The sequence below is a fragment of the Chionomys nivalis genome, chromosome 3 (genome assembly GCF_950005125.1).
Source record: "Chionomys nivalis chromosome 3, mChiNiv1.1, whole genome shotgun sequence".
Lineage (NCBI taxonomy): Eukaryota > Metazoa > Chordata > Mammalia > Rodentia > Cricetidae > Chionomys > Chionomys nivalis.
In genome coordinates, this window is record NC_080088.1 from 2244130 (window position 1) to 2261081 (window position 16952).

Sequence of the window (16952 nt, forward strand, 5' to 3'; positions counted from 1 at the left end):
GCCGGTATATGCAGTAGAGACACATCCCAGTGTCACTGTCAGTGGCCCCTCAGTCTGCCCCAGCTGTCAACCCCCTTCAGGGGGGCTTGGCTGTTCCCATGCTCATTCACTCCCAGTCCAGTTGGAGTTGGCGAGCTACCATTAGCTCAAGCAAACTGTCTCAGTGGATGACCCCTTCATGGTCTTGAATTCCTTGCTCATACTCTCACTCCCTCCACTCTTCAACTGGATCTTGGGAGTTCAGTCCAGTGCTCCAATGTGGGTCATTGCCTCTGTTCCCATCTGTTGTTGAACGAAAATTCTATGGTGATATTTAAGATAATCATCAGTTTCAGGAGGTCCCATTTATTCAATGTTGCCCTTAATGTCTGTGCTGCTGGGGATAAACGTAGGAAGTGATCTCCTGTACCCATATGTTGTAGAGTACTTCCAACTTTTTCTTCTATCAGGTTCAGTGTGTTCAGACTAATATTGAGGTCTTTAATCCATTTGGACTTGAGTTTTGTGCATGGTGATAGATATGGATCTATTTTCATTTTTCTACACATTGACAACCAGTTCTGCCAGCACCATTTGTTGAAGATGCTCTCTTTTTTCCATTGAATACTTTTAGCTCCTTTATCAAAAATTAGGTGTTCATAAGTTTGTGGGTTAAAATCAGGGTCTTCTACTCGGTTCCATTGGTCGACTTCTCTGTTTTTATGCCAATACCAAACTGTTTTCAATACTGAGGCTCTGTAATAGAGTTTGAGGTCAGGGATGGTAATGCCTCCAGACGATCCTTTATTATATAAGATTGTTTTGGCTATCCTGGGTTTTTTGTTTCTCCATATAAAGTTGATTATTGTCCTCTCAAGATCTGTGAAGAATTTTGATGGGATTTTGATGGGGATTGCATTGAATCTATAAATTGCCCTTGGTAGAATTGCCATTTTTACTATGTTGATCCTCCCTATCCAAGAGCAAGGGAGATCCTTCCATTTTCTGGTATCCTCCTCAATTTCTTTCTTCATTGACTTAAAGTTCTTGTCAAATAGATCCTTTACTTCCTTGGTTAGAGTTACCCCAAGATATTTTATGCTATTTATGGCTATCGTGAAGGGTGATGCTTCTCTGATTTCCATCTCTGCTTCCTTATCCTTTGTGTATAGGAGGGCAACTGATTTTTTGGAATTGATCTTGTATCCTGCAACGCTACTAAAGGTGTTTATCAGCTGAAGGAGTTCTTTGCTGGAGTTTTTGGGGTCGCTTATGTACACTATCATATCGTCTGCAAATAATGAAAGTTTAACTTCTTCCTTTCCGATTTGAATCCCTTTGATCCCCTTATGTTGTCTTATTGCTATTGCTAGAATTTCAAGCACTATATTAAAGAGGTATGGAGAGAGTGGACAACCTTGTCGTGTTCCTGATTTTAGTGGTATAGCTTTAAGATAATCATCAGTCTGACTACAGGATAAGGTCAGTTCAGACACCCTCTCCTCTATTGCCCAGGGTCCTAACTGGAGTCATCCCTGTGGGTTCTTGGGCATTTTTATAGAGCCAGGTTTCTTGCTAACTCCATAATGGCTCCCTTAATCAAGATATCTCTTTCCTTGCTCTCATATCTGTCCTTCCTCCATCACGACCATCCCATTCCCTCAAGTTCTCCTCCACCCTCCTTCTTCCCCCCACCCTCTCCCCCCTGCTCCCAAATTTTTGTCTGATTACAATTTCTAGGTGGGTCTATATATGTTTTTTGGGGGGGTTCACCTTATTACTTAGTTGCTCTAGGATCCTGAGCTATAGGCTCATTGTTGCCCTTTGTTTATGACTAGTATCCACTTATAAGTGAGTACATACCATTATTGTTCTTATTCTTGAGGTCTTCTCAATATTTAATGAATAATTTACATTATGTTTCCCGAGAGAGAGCAAGTTAATAATATGGAGCAGTTTTCAACATTGACCAGTAAGTATAACTATTGAGAAATTATTTTTATTTTGATTTTATTTCTAATCTTCAATTTTTTAATATTTTTATGTTTTTATTGAGCTATATATTTTTCTCTGTTCCTCTTTCTTCCTCTCCCTGCCCCTTCTACTCTCTCCCATGCTCCCAGTTTACTCAGGAGATCTTGTCTTTTCCTATGTTCCATGTAGATTAATCCATGTATGTCTCTCTTAGGGTCCTCATTGTCTAGGTTCTCTGGGATTGTGAATTTTAACCTGGCTTTTATTTTCTTTATGTCTAAAAGCCACTTAAGAGTGAGTACATATGATAATAGTCTTTCTGGGTCTGGTTTGCCTTACTCAATATAATGTTTTCTAGATCCATCCATTTGCCCGCAAATTTCAAGATGTCATTTTTTTCTACTGTGTAGTACTCCATTGTATAAATGTAACACATTTTCCTTATCCATTCTTTGGTTGAGGGGCATTTAGATTGTTTTCAGGTTCTGGCTATGACAAACAATGCTGCTATGAACATAGTTGAGCACATGTCCTTGTGGTACAATTGAGCATCCTTGGGTATATACCCAAAAGTGGTATTGTTGGGTCTCAAAGTTGTTTCCTAATTTTCTGAGAAATCACCACACTGACATCCAAAGGGGCTGTGCCAGCTCGCATTCCCACCAGCAATTCCCTTTACCCCACTGTAACACCTGCGTTATTCTTGGTGCAGGTGACATGCCGCTGTACTGGCCTGGAGAGTGAAAGAACACAAAAGAGACCTGGGTCATTCGAGAGAAGATCAGCCAAATGATGTTTATTCAAGCTTAGGAAAATCCTTATATACCTAACTGCTGCACAAGGAATTCCCCCAGTCAGGTGGTAAATTGCCACACCCAAGATGGAGTAAACAATGCCCTACAGCTAATCACCAGGCAGGGCAGAGGGAGCACAGGAACAAATAGAGAAATGCTGGCTGGCCAGAAACTGTCCTCAAAATGAATCTCAGGAGCAGGGGTAGACCCATGGGCCCTACACCCCTCATTCTCTCCAGCATAAGTGGTCATTCTTACAGGTGTAAGATGGAATCTCAGAGTTGTTTTGATTTGCATTTCTCTGATGGCTAAGGATGTTGAGCATTTCCTTAAGTGTCTTTCAGCCATTTTAGATTCCTCTGTTGAGAGTTCTCTGTTTAGGTCTGCACCCCCAATTTTTATTGGATTATTTGTATTTTGATGGCCGGTTTCTTGAGTTCTTTGTATATTTTGGAGATCAGACCTCTGTCTGAAGTGGGTTGGTGAAGACCCACTGGACAGGTCTGTCAGACAAAAAATTAACAGAGAAATAAGGGGACTAACAGATGTTTATGACTCAAATGCACTTAACCTACATCTATAGACTTTCTTTTTTAATTTGCCTTTTGGATATACAACTTGGAAATAGAAGACAAAAACTGAAGGTAACGGGGAACAGACCCATGCACAGTCACTCCTTAAGACAAACATCTCTTCGAAAAAAATTTGCATAATACTTAAACTATTTTTTTTAGAGAAGAAACACTGAAAAAGGCAGGGCAGTCTGATGGAGCATACACAAGACTTAATGGATGATTGACAGGCAGGTAAACAGACAGGTTTGTTTCTCTTGTTGGTTTCAGTTCTGAAGATTGAGCTAGGGCCTCCGACATGCCAAGGATGTCTCTACCACTAAGCTATATTCCTTGCCCAAAGCTATAATTAAACTAAAAACCTTCATTATACAAGAATGGGATAGCCAGGAGGTGGTGGCAATGGCAGTGGCAGTGCACACCTTTAATCCCAGCACTTGAGAAGCAGAGGCAGAGGCAGGCTGATCTCTGAATTTGAGGCCAGTCTGGTCTATGGTTAAGTTCCAGGACAGCCAGAGCTACACAGAGAAACCCTGAAACAAAAGGAGGAGAAGGAAGAAGAGGAAGAGGAGAAAACAGAGGAGGAGGAGAAGGAAAAGAAAGAAAAGAAAAGAAAGTAAAAAAGAAAAAAAAAGAAGGCAAAAGAGAAAGGAAGAAAATAATGGGCATTAAAGTGTGTATAGAATCCAGACATACAACTAAGAATTCCCTACATTCAGAAAATGGACAAGAGCAACCACTGGGCACCCCGGCACTGACTGGATCAAGACCCTTCCCCAGACCCCATCTCATTAAAATCTATTCCCCCATTCCTTTGACCCAGGGCAGAAATAGTAAATGAAGGAGAAACAAACCCAGGAGGTGATGCTATTTACATACAGGAAAAAGAAAATGTTTTTATAGCTTCGCCTCCTGGGTTTGTTTCTCCTTCGTTTACTATCTTTTACATAATGCATGTGTTAAAAAATTTAAATTTTGAGACAATGTAAAAGATTTAAGAGGTACTTCAAACTAGCTTAAAAAACCTTTTCAAGCTCAATGTCCCTCTTTTTGGGTCTGGGATACCTCACTCAGGATAGTGTTTTCTATTTCCATCCATTTGCACGCAAAATTCGAGAAGTCATTGTTTTTTACTGCTGAGTAGTACTCTAATATGTATATATTCCACACTTTCTTCATCCATTCCTCCACTGAAGGGCATCTAGGTTGTTTCCAGGTTTTGGCTATTACAAACAATGCTGCTATGAACATAGTTGAACAGATACTTTTGTCATTTGATGGGGCATCTCTTGGGTATATTCCCAATAGTGGTATTACTGGATCTTGGGGTAGGTTGATCCCAAATTTCCTGAGAAATCGCCACACTGATTTCCAAAGTGGTTGCACAAGTTTGCATTCCCACCAGCAATGAATGAGTGTGCCCCTTTCTCCACAACCTCTCCAGCAAAGGCTATCATTGGTGTTTTTGATTTTAGCCATTCTGACAGGTGTAAGATGGTATCTCAAAGTTGTTTTAATTTGCATTTCCCTTATCGCTAAGGAGGTTGAGCATGAGTGATCCGCCTGGAGAGGGGAAGTAGACAAGATTGCAGGGCAATAACTGGGAACTTGCGGGTGAGGTGGCAAGGGGCAAAGGGGAAATGGGATGAGGAACATGAGAAGGGGAGGATGGGAGGAGCTCGGGGGATTGGGATGGTTGGGATATAGGAAGGGAGGATACGGGAGCAGCGAAGTATATATCCTAACTAAGGGAGCCATCTTAGGGTTGGCAAGAAACTTGACTCTAGAGGGGTTCGCAGGTGTCCAGGGAGATGTCCCCAGCTGGTACCTTGGGCAACTGAGGAGAGGGAACCTGAAATGACCCTATCCTATATTGATAAATATCTTACATATCACCTTAGAACCTTCATCTGGCGATGGATCGAGGTAGAGACAGAGACTCAATTTGGAGCAACGGTCTGAGCTCTTAAGGTCCAAATGAGGAGCAGAAGGAGGGAGAACATGAGCAAGGAAATCAGGACCACGAGGGATGCACCCACCCACTGTGACAGTGGAACTGATTTATTGTGAGCCCACCAAGGCCAGCTGGTCTGGGACTGAATAAGCATGGGTTGAAACTGGACTCTCTGAGCATGGCGGACAATGAAGGCTGATGAAAAGCCAAGGACAATGGCACTAGGTTTCGATCCTAATACATGAACTGGCTTTGTGGGTGCTTAGCCTGTTTAGACGCTCACCTTCCTGGACATAGATAGAAGACCTTCTTTTTACCGCAGGGCAGAGAATTTAGACTGCTCTCCAGTATCGAGAGGGAGGGGGAATGGTGTGGGGGGAGGAGAAGAGGAGTGGCGATAGGGGGAGGGGACTGGGGGGAGGGGGCAATATTTGGGAGGAGGGGAGGGAAATGGGAAACGGGGAGCAGGTGGAAATTTTAATTAAAAAAGAATAAAAATAAAATAAAATAAAATAAAAACCTTTTCAACTCGGGCAATCCTCTTCTCCTTTAAACAGAAAACTATAGTCTTTAAAAACATGTTTATTCATGAAGTATGATTATTTCTCCTGACAAAAAAATATGGCTCCAAGACACAGAGCCCAAGGGTACCTCTCTCCCTTCATCTCTTTTCTTCATAGAGATCAATAGTCAGTGACAGGTTTAAAGCTTCTTCTTCCCAGATGCCTAAGACAGGAGTGTGCATAAAATAAAATACCTATTCCAAGGATGAGTAAATTTAGGTAAATGGAGAAGTCTTTGCCTAAGGCAGACATGATAATCTGTCCTGTGGTAAAAACACAGGTTTTATTAAAAACTAATAAGAGAATGGATTGTAGGCCCATATTTCTACATTGAATGGCAGCCAAAAATACCAGGTCATAGTTTGCACCTGCCACGTAGGAGGTGGTCACGTCGCTAACAAAGAGTCAGGATATGCTACTGTTGCCCTGCTCCCTTCTTTGTAATTTGGAGGATTCCTCGAAAGAGAAGTTAATTAGGCCTACATGGAAGAGCTGACGTAGGTAGATGTGGATATTACCATAGCCATTTACCTGGTTACCTAGGAAACTGAATGCTAATAAATTTCCCCCTCAGATTATATTTTGGTAGATAAGGCTGTTTGAAAAATGAACGTGAGGAATTTTCAGGATGTGAACTCAGGATTTCATGAGGGATCACTGAAAATCTCCCTCCCAGTAAAGACAGTGAGTTGTCTCAATTATTCCCACACCTCCCCTCTGGTCTGGAGAAATAATTTATGGTCTGGACTGGCACTGGACCGCAACAGAAAATGAGCTAAGAGCAGAGGTCAGGTGAGGTAGGTGCATGTGTTTACAATACTAGGCACAGTGAAGCCCAGTGGGAAATGAGCTAGGCTGGGCCTTGAGGCTTGGAGGCATCAGTTAAAATGGTAGATGACTTCTGACCAAAGTTCAGACTCTAAAGTTCTGACACCGTTCCAGGCCGTGAGCTGTGCTGTTTGTCATGATGGTTGTTCTGTTATCTGTGAGCTATGTAAACTATACCACTTTCCATGTGCCCCCAATGTGTGCCCAGTCAACAAGCAAACAATCTCCAGAGCCTAGTACCACTGATTTTCAGTCAAAGCATTCATCCTTCAGGTGCCACAGTGACCCCAAAGCAGCACACCCCTACCTCAGCTACAGTAACTGTTGTTGGATCTGACCATTCTTTGTTGTGGTGAGTTGTTTACCAATACCCCTGGTACCCATCCACTCCTGCCAGCACCACGCTCATGCACACTTGAGTGTGTGTACACACACATAAACACACACACACCAGTAATATCTTTGAACTGACAAATGTCCCATGGAAAGAAAAGTTGTCTACATTTGAGAGCTACTGCTCTGGTAGAAAAGGACCCAGCCTGGCATGTGGAAGAGGAACGATCAATACTTGCTGGAGCATGTAATGAAATCCTAATTGGTCTTATTAAATAAAAACCCAGGGGAGGAAGCAAGCTCCACAGGAGCAGACGCCAGGAGCCAATCATGTACCATGACACTGGCTGACTAAGATTGAGCCAAACACTTGATCCATAGTCAGCAATCTCCACCAAAACAGGTACAGGGGGGTAACGGCTGAGTGAGTGAACCAGAGCCAGAGCCCCTGAGGGTTGGGACATGAATCTGTAACCTTAAGAGAGTAGACCTATGCCAGAACTCCACTGGGTCTGGGGTGAGTCTAGGACCTCCCAGGAACTAGGCCTGAGCCAGGACCTCTGTGGGTCCGGGCATTGATCTGGGACATCAAAGGGAATAAGTAGGAACCTTGAACCTCTTTGGGTCTGAGCATGAGTCTGGGACCTCTGAGGGAGTAAGCCTGAGCCAGTTCCTCTGCAGTTCTGGGTGCACCTGAGCCTGGGACCTCTGAGGCAGTAGACCAGAGCCAGAAACCTTTACAGGACCAACTCCAATCCAGGGACTTCTGCGGGGGAGGATCCATACTAGGATTTACAGAAATAGGTCAAAGCTGGAAACCTAGGCCAAAGTAGGTCTGAAACAGCAAACTCCAAGGAAGCAGAGAAAAGCACAGGAGCACTGAGCTATCTCCAGGAACACAAAGTAACCAATGGGGTAACTAGAACTGTGGCACTGACTATACCATGAGGAACAACCATCTGAGCTTTGGATTCACTGGCACCTAGAAGATTATCCAACAGAATCTCAGACAGCCCCAACCACATCTATTATAGGAAAAGATGAGTAGAAAAGTTAAAAGTACACACAACACCACAAAGAGCAACACAACACCAGTAAAACCTAATGACCCTACAGCAGCAAGACCTGAACAACCAAATATAAATGAAGCAGAAGAAAATGACCTAAAAAAATAACTTCAAGAGAATGTTTGAAATTTTTAAAGAAGAAATGAGAAATGCCCTTATTAGATGCTGAACAAGCTTTTGATAAAATACAACAACCCTTCATGATAAAGGTCTTGGAGAGAGCAGGGATACAATGAATATACCTAAACATAATAAAGCCAATATACAGCAAGCCAACAGCCAGCGTCAAACTAAATGGAGAAAAATTCTCAGTGATTCTACTGAAATCAGGAACAAAATAAGGTTGTCTACTCTCTCCATATCTATTCACTATAGTTCTTGAGGTCCTGGCTAGAGCAATAAGACACCAAAAGGAGATCAGGGAGATACAAATCAGAAAAGAAGAAGTTAAACACTCACTGTTTCCTGGTGATATGATAGTTTACATAAGTGATCCCAAAAATTCTACCAAGGAACTTCTACAACTCATAAACACTTTCAGTAATGTAGCAGGTTACAAGACTAACTAAAAAAAAATCAGTAGCCCTCATGTAAACAGATGATAAAAGGGCTGGGCAAGAAATCATAAAAACAACATTCTTCACAATAGCCAGAAATAGCACAAAATATCTTGGAACAATTCTAACCAAACAAGTGGAAGGCTTGTATGACAAGAACTTTAAATCTTTGAAGAAATAATTTGAAGAAGACACCATAAAATGGAAAGATGCTCTTGGGTAGGCAGATTTAATATAGTACAAATGGCAATTTTAACAAAAGCAATCTACAGGTTCAATGCAGTGTCCATCAAAATCCCAACAAATTTTTTCAAAGACTCTGAAAGAACAGTACTCAACTTCAAATGGAAAAGCAGAAAGCACAGGATAGCCAAAACAATCCTGTACAATAACAGAACTTCTGGAGGCATCACAATTCCTGACTTCAAACTCTACTACAGAGCTACAGTACTGAAAACAGCCTGGTATTTGGCATAAGAACAGACAGGAGGATCAATGGAACTGAAAAAAGACCTGGATATTAATCCACACATCTTCGATTATATAATTTTTGACAAAGAAAATATCAAATGGAAAAAAAGAAAGCATATTTAACAAGTGGTGCTGGCATAACTGAATATCAACATGTAGAAGAATGAAAATAGACCCATATCTATCACCATGTATAAAACTCAAGTCCAGATGGATCAAAGACCTCAACAGAAAGCCAGTCACACTGAACCTTATCGAAGAGAAAGTGAGAAATACACTTGAACGCATTGGCACAGGAGACCACTTCCTAAATATAACCCCAGCAGCACAGACACTGAAACAATTAATAAATGGGACCTCCTGAAACTGAGCAGCTTCTGTAAAGCAAAGGACTCAGTCAACAAGACAAAATGACAGCCTACAGAATGGGAAAAGATCTTAACTAACACAACATCAGACAGAGGTCTGATCTCCAAAATATACAAAAAAAACTCAAGAAATTGGTCATCAAAAGAACACATAATCCAATAAAAAAAATTAGAGTACAGACCTAAACAGAGAACTCTCAACAGTGGAATCTAAAATAGCTGAAAGACACTTAAGGAAATGTTCAACATCCTTAGTCATCAGAGAAATGCAAATCAAAACAACTCTGATATTCCATCTTATGCATTCTGGAAGAACACATTATTGAATTATGTGTTTGTGTGTTTCCCTTCTTTGGGCTATGCTGGTGGGGGGGTTATCAGATGCCTGTGTTTTTGTGAGTGCAGTTAGCTTCCTTGGGTTGGGGTTTTCCTTCTAGTATGTTCTGTAAGGCTGGGTTTTTGTGGACACATATTGTTTAAATCTGGTTTTGTCATGTAATATCTTGTTTTCTCCATTGATGGTAAATGAAAGTTTTGCTGGGTATAGTAGTCCCATATACCAACAAAAGGCTTCAGCTTGGTATCCAGCTGGGTTATACTAATTCAGGTTTAAAAGAGAAGCTGAGAGGTCTCCCTACTGATAAACCCCACTTCACCTGGTATTACCAGCAATTCAGGTTCTGCCAGCATAGCAGATGGATAGTAGTGCCTGTGAGACTGAGAGATGCTGAAACCAGGCTGATGTTGTGGGACAATGGTCTTGTATTGTTTTAATAAAACACTGATTGGCCAGTAGCCAGGCAGAAAGTATAGGTGTAGCAACTAGGCAGGAAGCAGAGGCAGGGTGATGAGAACAGGAGAATTCTGGGAAGAGAAAAGGGTCAGTTTGCAGTTGTCATCCAGACACAGAGGAAGCAAGGTGAGAATGCCTTGCTGATAAAAGGTACCAAGCAACGTGGATGACACAGACAAGAATTTTGGGCTAATGTAAGTTTAAAAGAGTTGATAAGAAACCTGAGATAATAGGCTAGCCAGTTTATCATTAATATAGACTTCTGTGTGATTCTTTGGGACTGAACAGCTGCAGGACTGGGTGAGACAAAACCCTTTCTCAACAGGCCAAGGTTATAATGGACTGAAAATTTGGGTCTTTGGATGTGATGACAATTTTGTATGAAGACTGGATATGAATTATTAGAAGAATGAGCTATAGTAGATTGAACACAAGCTCCACAAAGATGCCCACAGCCACCCACAGCAGCCACAGTTCCACTCACATACTGAGGGTAAGAGCAAGCATTCTTTTTAGATTTGTGTAGACATGTTCAGCTTTTTATTTTAAAATTTTAACTATTTTTTTGGTGTCTTTCACATCATGTATCTCAATCTCTTCCATCTCCCTGTTCCTTTGTATCTGACCTTGCCCTTGCACCCAAAATAGTGGCTGACTTCCTGGCACCACAAGGTGCTGGGTGGGCCTGTGTTTTCTCCCTGGCACCCAGGGTGAAGTACCCCGAGTATATGACAGGGTCATATTTGGTGAGCACTTTGTGCCTGTGTTTAGAATAATGTTCTGAGAGTTTGTTCTCTGTCTGTATATAACGTATTTTATACTTTTTCTGCTGCTACACAGGACTGCATGGAATGAAAATATCCAAAAGTATTAATTTGTTTTCCATGGTGTAGACATTAAAATCTTTTCTGGTTGAGGTTATTTTAAATAAAAATTGCTGTGATTCTTTCATATCCTTGTCCTCTGTCCTCCACACATATTCAGTGGTATGTTTATGTCTGTTCTTATACTCGTACATGCAAAGATTAAAAATTAAAATTGAAGGCAAAGGTGTAAGTCACAAACAATCCCACGCTAGTTTGGAATTATGGTTAATATAATGGTTATTTATTTAAAGGGGAAAAAACTTACAGATCACCATCCCAGACAACAACCCTCTGCGCAATCAGGAAGGGAGTCTAATCGCCGGAAGCAGAGCAGGAAGTAAGAGAGAGCAAGGAGGGAAGTGGCCGCTTTTTTAAAGGGAGAGAGACCACGCCCCAATGGGCTGGTATCTCAGCGGCTATTGGCTGGAGGAGCGGAAGGACCTTCCGCAACATAAAATAATAAAAATATGGGATGTCCACTCCTCAGTTCTAACAGGGAAGATTCATTTCCCATGGAAAATTAAGGGTCTTAGAAATAGGATATGACACTTTCAGACAAAGATTAAATTTAATATATTAAACATAAACATGTAGCTACTGTTCTTATACAAAAGCAACTATAACAGGCAAAAACAGTCTGTCGTTGTAAGGAAGGGAAGGCAGGAGCTTTGAGGTGGCTGCTCATATCCACAGTTGAGCACAGATAATGAACTTATTCACACACATATGTTTTCTTCACTCATATGTAGTCCAAAATTCCCTGCTTAGGGAATGAATCCATCCACATGGGATGAGCTTCTAATGTCAGTTAGTAACCGTGACAGTAGTCCCCACAGACATGTGTACTGGTGAGCCTGATCTAGACAGTGGCTCACCGAGACGTCCTAGGTGATCTAAGCTATGTAAGCTGGTAGTTCAATCTAAACATCTGCCAAGCACTGAGGGCTACATCTTTAATCCCAGTACCCAGAGGCAGGGGCAGGCAGATCTCTGTGAGTTCAAGGTTAATCTGGTCTTTATGGTGAGTTTCAAGATATTCAGAACTATATAGAGAATGATCCTGTCTCAAAAAACAAAACTAATCCCCAACCTAAACCAATCAATCAAGCAACCAAAGCCCACAACCCACACATACGAAAGTCCAAACCACTGCCCCCCACAAAAAAAAACAACAAAAAGCAAACACAAGCCAGCAAATGAATAAGATATAAACATCCTGGATGCTGTAACTGCTGACCACCTGAATTTTGTAAACCGAGGCACTGGCCTTTCCAGGATTGTTGATATATCTCAGGTATTATGCTACATAATTTTTACCCATTTAGCTCTTGATCCCTGAGTCATATCTCCAACCCCCTGGGTTTCTAAATTTATTGCATTTTATTTCTGGATACTGACCATAAAACAAAAAATGGTCAGCACACTTGGGCCCAGCTCTGTTTCACTAGCTAGGTGTGAAGGTTATTCTTCATTCTCATTGCAGCTGGTTTTAGCCTAGCCTAGGAGACTCCCTTATTGGAGACCTCTTAGAGTGTCAATGAGGCCACTTCCAGAGACCTTAACTGAGGGAAGACCCTCCCTTCCTGCAGCTGGCATCATCCCATGGCTTGGGGTTCCGAATTAAACTAAAACGTGAAAATAAAGAAAGAGAACCTAGTCCTGGCATTTATCTCTCTTTGCTTCCTTACTGTGGACACAATGTAACCCTCCTTTAGGCTTTCCTACAGCCATGCCTTCCTTGCCATGATAGTCTGTGTCCCTCAGAAAATAAGTCAGGCAAGTCCTTCTTCCTTTAAATTGATTTTTGTCTGGCATTTGTTAGAGTAACCAGAAAAATAACTTTGAGATTGGTTAATAGGTGTGTGTAGATGCCTCTAGTCCTGCTGAACTTTAGCTACTTTGCTCTTTCATCCATTCCTTCTTCAAAGTCTGGTCTCAGGCTCTTCTCTAGGTCAGGGCCCTGTGGGATGGACTCTGGAATGGAGACTTGCTTGTAGCCGGTGACTGGGGTGGTTCTCATGGGAGAACTTGGCTTTAGAAACAAAAGTGGCTGATGTGACAGTTCTCAAGAGCACTTATGGATGGTGCTGGAGCCTGGACAACCTTCAGAAGTCCTGAATGAAATCAAAAAGCAAAGAGTTTATGGCCATCTGTATTAGTGCATTATTCCATAAGAGAGGAGTAAATCTGTGGAGAAGGTAGCTCTCCTCAGCTCAGGATAACTGCTGATATAACTTATTTTAAATGTAGAAGTTTGAAGCAGACACAGTGCAGTCATTAGCAAGAAAATTATTCTAACTACCAAATGTGGCCATTCTTCTATCTGTGGCAGCTGATTAAATGCCTGCCCACAGGTGACTCTGTGATGTGGGATGTCCTTCTGTATATGTGTTACAGCTTTTATTGGTTGATGAATAAAGCTATCTTGGCCTATGGCATGGCAGAATATAGCCAGGCTAGAAGAGATATAGAGAGACAGTAGGCAGAATCTAGGAGACGTCATGTAGCTGCTGAAGGAGAAAGACACCATGTAGCTTCCCAAGAAGCAAGAGGTAACAAACCATGAGCCTCGTGGTAAAATATAAAACAATAGAAATGGTTTAATTTAAAATGTAAGATCTAGCTAGAAATATGCCAAAGTCATTGATCAAACAACTTTATTCATCAACCAATAAAAACAACACATATACAGAATGACATTCTACTTCAACTCTGTGGACATAACAGATCTGGAGACTACTCTCCAGTCCAATGTGTACCCACTGCAACTGCTTCCTCTGCAGGACTGGGTCTGTTGTATCCATTTCTGATGTGTGTAGTCTCAATGTACCAACTTAAGATGGTGTGGGAGAAGATGTCTTTGAGAATAATGTACGGTGATAATTTCTTTATCATGTAACAAATAAAGCTTGCCTGAAGATCAGAGTGCAAAGCTGCCACACTAGTCAGTCATACAAGCCAGGCAGTGGTGGCACAAACCTTTAATCCCAGCAGCCACACTAGCTAGTCATAGAGGCTGGGTGGTGGTGGTGCACAAGCACTAGAGAGGTATATAAGGTGGAGTGAGACAGGAACCCACTCTCTTTTCTTCAGTCTGAAGATTTCTAGAGGTAAGAACTCTCCAGTGACGGCTGTTTTGCTTCTCTCATCTCTCAGCTTGAACCCAAATATCTGTCTCTGCATTGTATTAGTTGTTCTGCAGTGATGGGAGTGCAGGTGGCAGGTTTTCTCAACAGAGACAGATCCAGATGCCAGGCAATTATTATTATGGCTCAGTCATCTTTCCTCACAAAGGGCTTCACATCACTATCTGTTATGATGCCTAAAATATCATTTTCACCGACAAACATGTATCATGTATCCCTGGCAATCACTCATTCACTAATTTTCTACTAAGTATTCATTTATCCATGACACATGCTAGGAATGTCAGTATCCTAACCAGCTTGTATCACTAAAGTGAAACCCTGGATACTGACTTCCTGTGGAGCCATGAAGAGCCTTAGGATTTATAGGATTCAAATGCAAATTCAGGTGGCCTCATTTGCTTGGTCTTCTGGCAAAGGTTGCATGTTGCAAGTACTGGGGCAGGAAGAGAAGGGGTGGAAACCAGGGTTCCACAATTCCTTTTGAGAGCATATCACAGTGACTGTGAACCTTCCCTACAGTACCTGCTGGTACCTAGGGCCCTGGGCTGCTACTGATGGTGCATTTGACCAGAGGCTAACAGTACACCACACACAATCAATGAAACAGGCACCTGCTGTTGAAGAGTAAAAAGAGTGACCCAGCTAATTTTAGAATAGATCATGAAAGAAAGCAGGAACACACATCTTTATATTCAAAAATAAAACATAGCTGGTGGATAGTCATTCATGTTTTTTCTATAGAAAAGGAATCTACAGACTTTATTTTTAGGGTGAACATTCAAAGAACATCTGACTCACCCATTCACAGAGTAAAACAGAATGGAATATGTTTATGTGTCATGAGCAGGGAGGGAAACAGCCCAGGAAAGTTAGCAAATTAAAATTTTAGTGTTAGGAAGATTGCTCAGTTGGTAAAGTACTTGTCTTGCAAGGATGAGGACCTGAGTGTGACCTACCACCCCCAGAAGTCACACAAATACACACACACACACTAATGCCAAGTGTGCTGACATACTATGACATGCTAGTATTCCTTACTCTAGGGAGGCAGAAATAGGATTCCCAGGGCTCACTAGCTCCCCTATCTAGTTTAATCAGTGGGACTCTAGGTCATTGAGAGAGCCTGTCTCAAAGAATAACACAATCACTAAAAGTGCAATACAAAGTTGCCCTCTGCCCTTCATGTGCACATACACACAAAGTACTAAGTGTATATGTACCCATATATAAATCATTAAGTGTAATCTTAATTTAATTTCTCGCCCTGCAGTACCATCTGGTGGCAGAAGTAAAGTACTACATTCCAACTTATGCATGTTTATGCTTGTCTGTGGTAGCCTTACAACGCTAACTTGAAGAGTTTTGTATGTGAAATGGGAAATAATTAATAATTCCTAGAACACCAAGTATGGATGAATCTTGTCAAGAAAAAATGCTCCCTGAAGGGGAAATCGACCATTACATTGAATTAGTGAACATACACCTCATTTTAGATGCTGGAAATAGCTTGACTCTAAGGTTCACCTCACTAACCCTATAGAATTACCAGATAAACTGTAGGGCAGCTAATTACAGACCATCAATGACTAACTAAGGGTGTCTCAAATACCCAGACAAGAAGCAAATACTTTTAGGGTAAATAGTTCCCACACAATGTGTAGAACATATTTCTACTAAAAATATTTATTGCTTACATGAAATTGAGAAATTCGTACAGGGTTTGTTTTTCTTTCTCCCAAGTGTAGGAACCTAAGTTAGAGAGACCTCATAACTTACTTAAGACTAGAGAGTTTTTAAAAACAGTTCTGGGGAATGAAACCAGCTCAAGTTTCATTTGATGATGCAGTGGGTAGAATCTCACCTACATGTTTCAGAATGATGCAGTAGTGTAGGGTTTCACCTGCCTTGTCACAGAATGGTGCAGTGTGTAGGGTGTTACTTGCCTTGTCTCAGAATGATACAGTGTGTAGGTTCTAACCTGAGTTGTCTCAAGGTGAGGCTGTGTATATGTATTTAGGGTTTCACCAGCCTGATCTGAGAATGATGCAGTGTCTAGGGTCTCACCTGCCTTGTCTCAGGATGAGGCAATGAGTAGGGTCTCACTAGACTTGTTTCACAATTATGCGGTATGCAAGGTGTCACCTGCCTTATTGTCTCAAGATGATGCAGTGTGTAGAGTGTCACCTGCTTTGTTTCAGAATGATGCAGTATGTAGGGTTTCACCAACCTTGTCACAGGATGAGGCATTGTGTAGGATCTCACATGCCTTTTCTCAAAATGGTCCAGTATGAAGGGTCTCACCAGGCTTATTTCACAATGATGCAAAGGGCAGGGTCTCACTGACCTTGTTGTCTCGAGATGATGCAGTGTGTATGGGCTCACCTGCCTTGTTTCAGGATGAGGAACTGTTTATGGTCTCACCTGCCTTGTCTGTGAATGATGCAGTGTGTAAGTTCTCAACTACCTTGTCCCAGAATTATGCAGTGTGCAAGGTTGGTGTGGGACAATTGTCTATATTCTGTCAATTATGTTTTAAATAAATGCTGATTGGCCAGTAGCCAGGCAAGAAATATAGACAGGACAACCAGAAGGAAGAAGAGGTGGGTCAATGAGAACAGGAGAATTCTTGGAAGAGGGAAGCTCCCTCTACAGTCCTGTCCAGACAGAGAAGAAGAAAGTTGTAA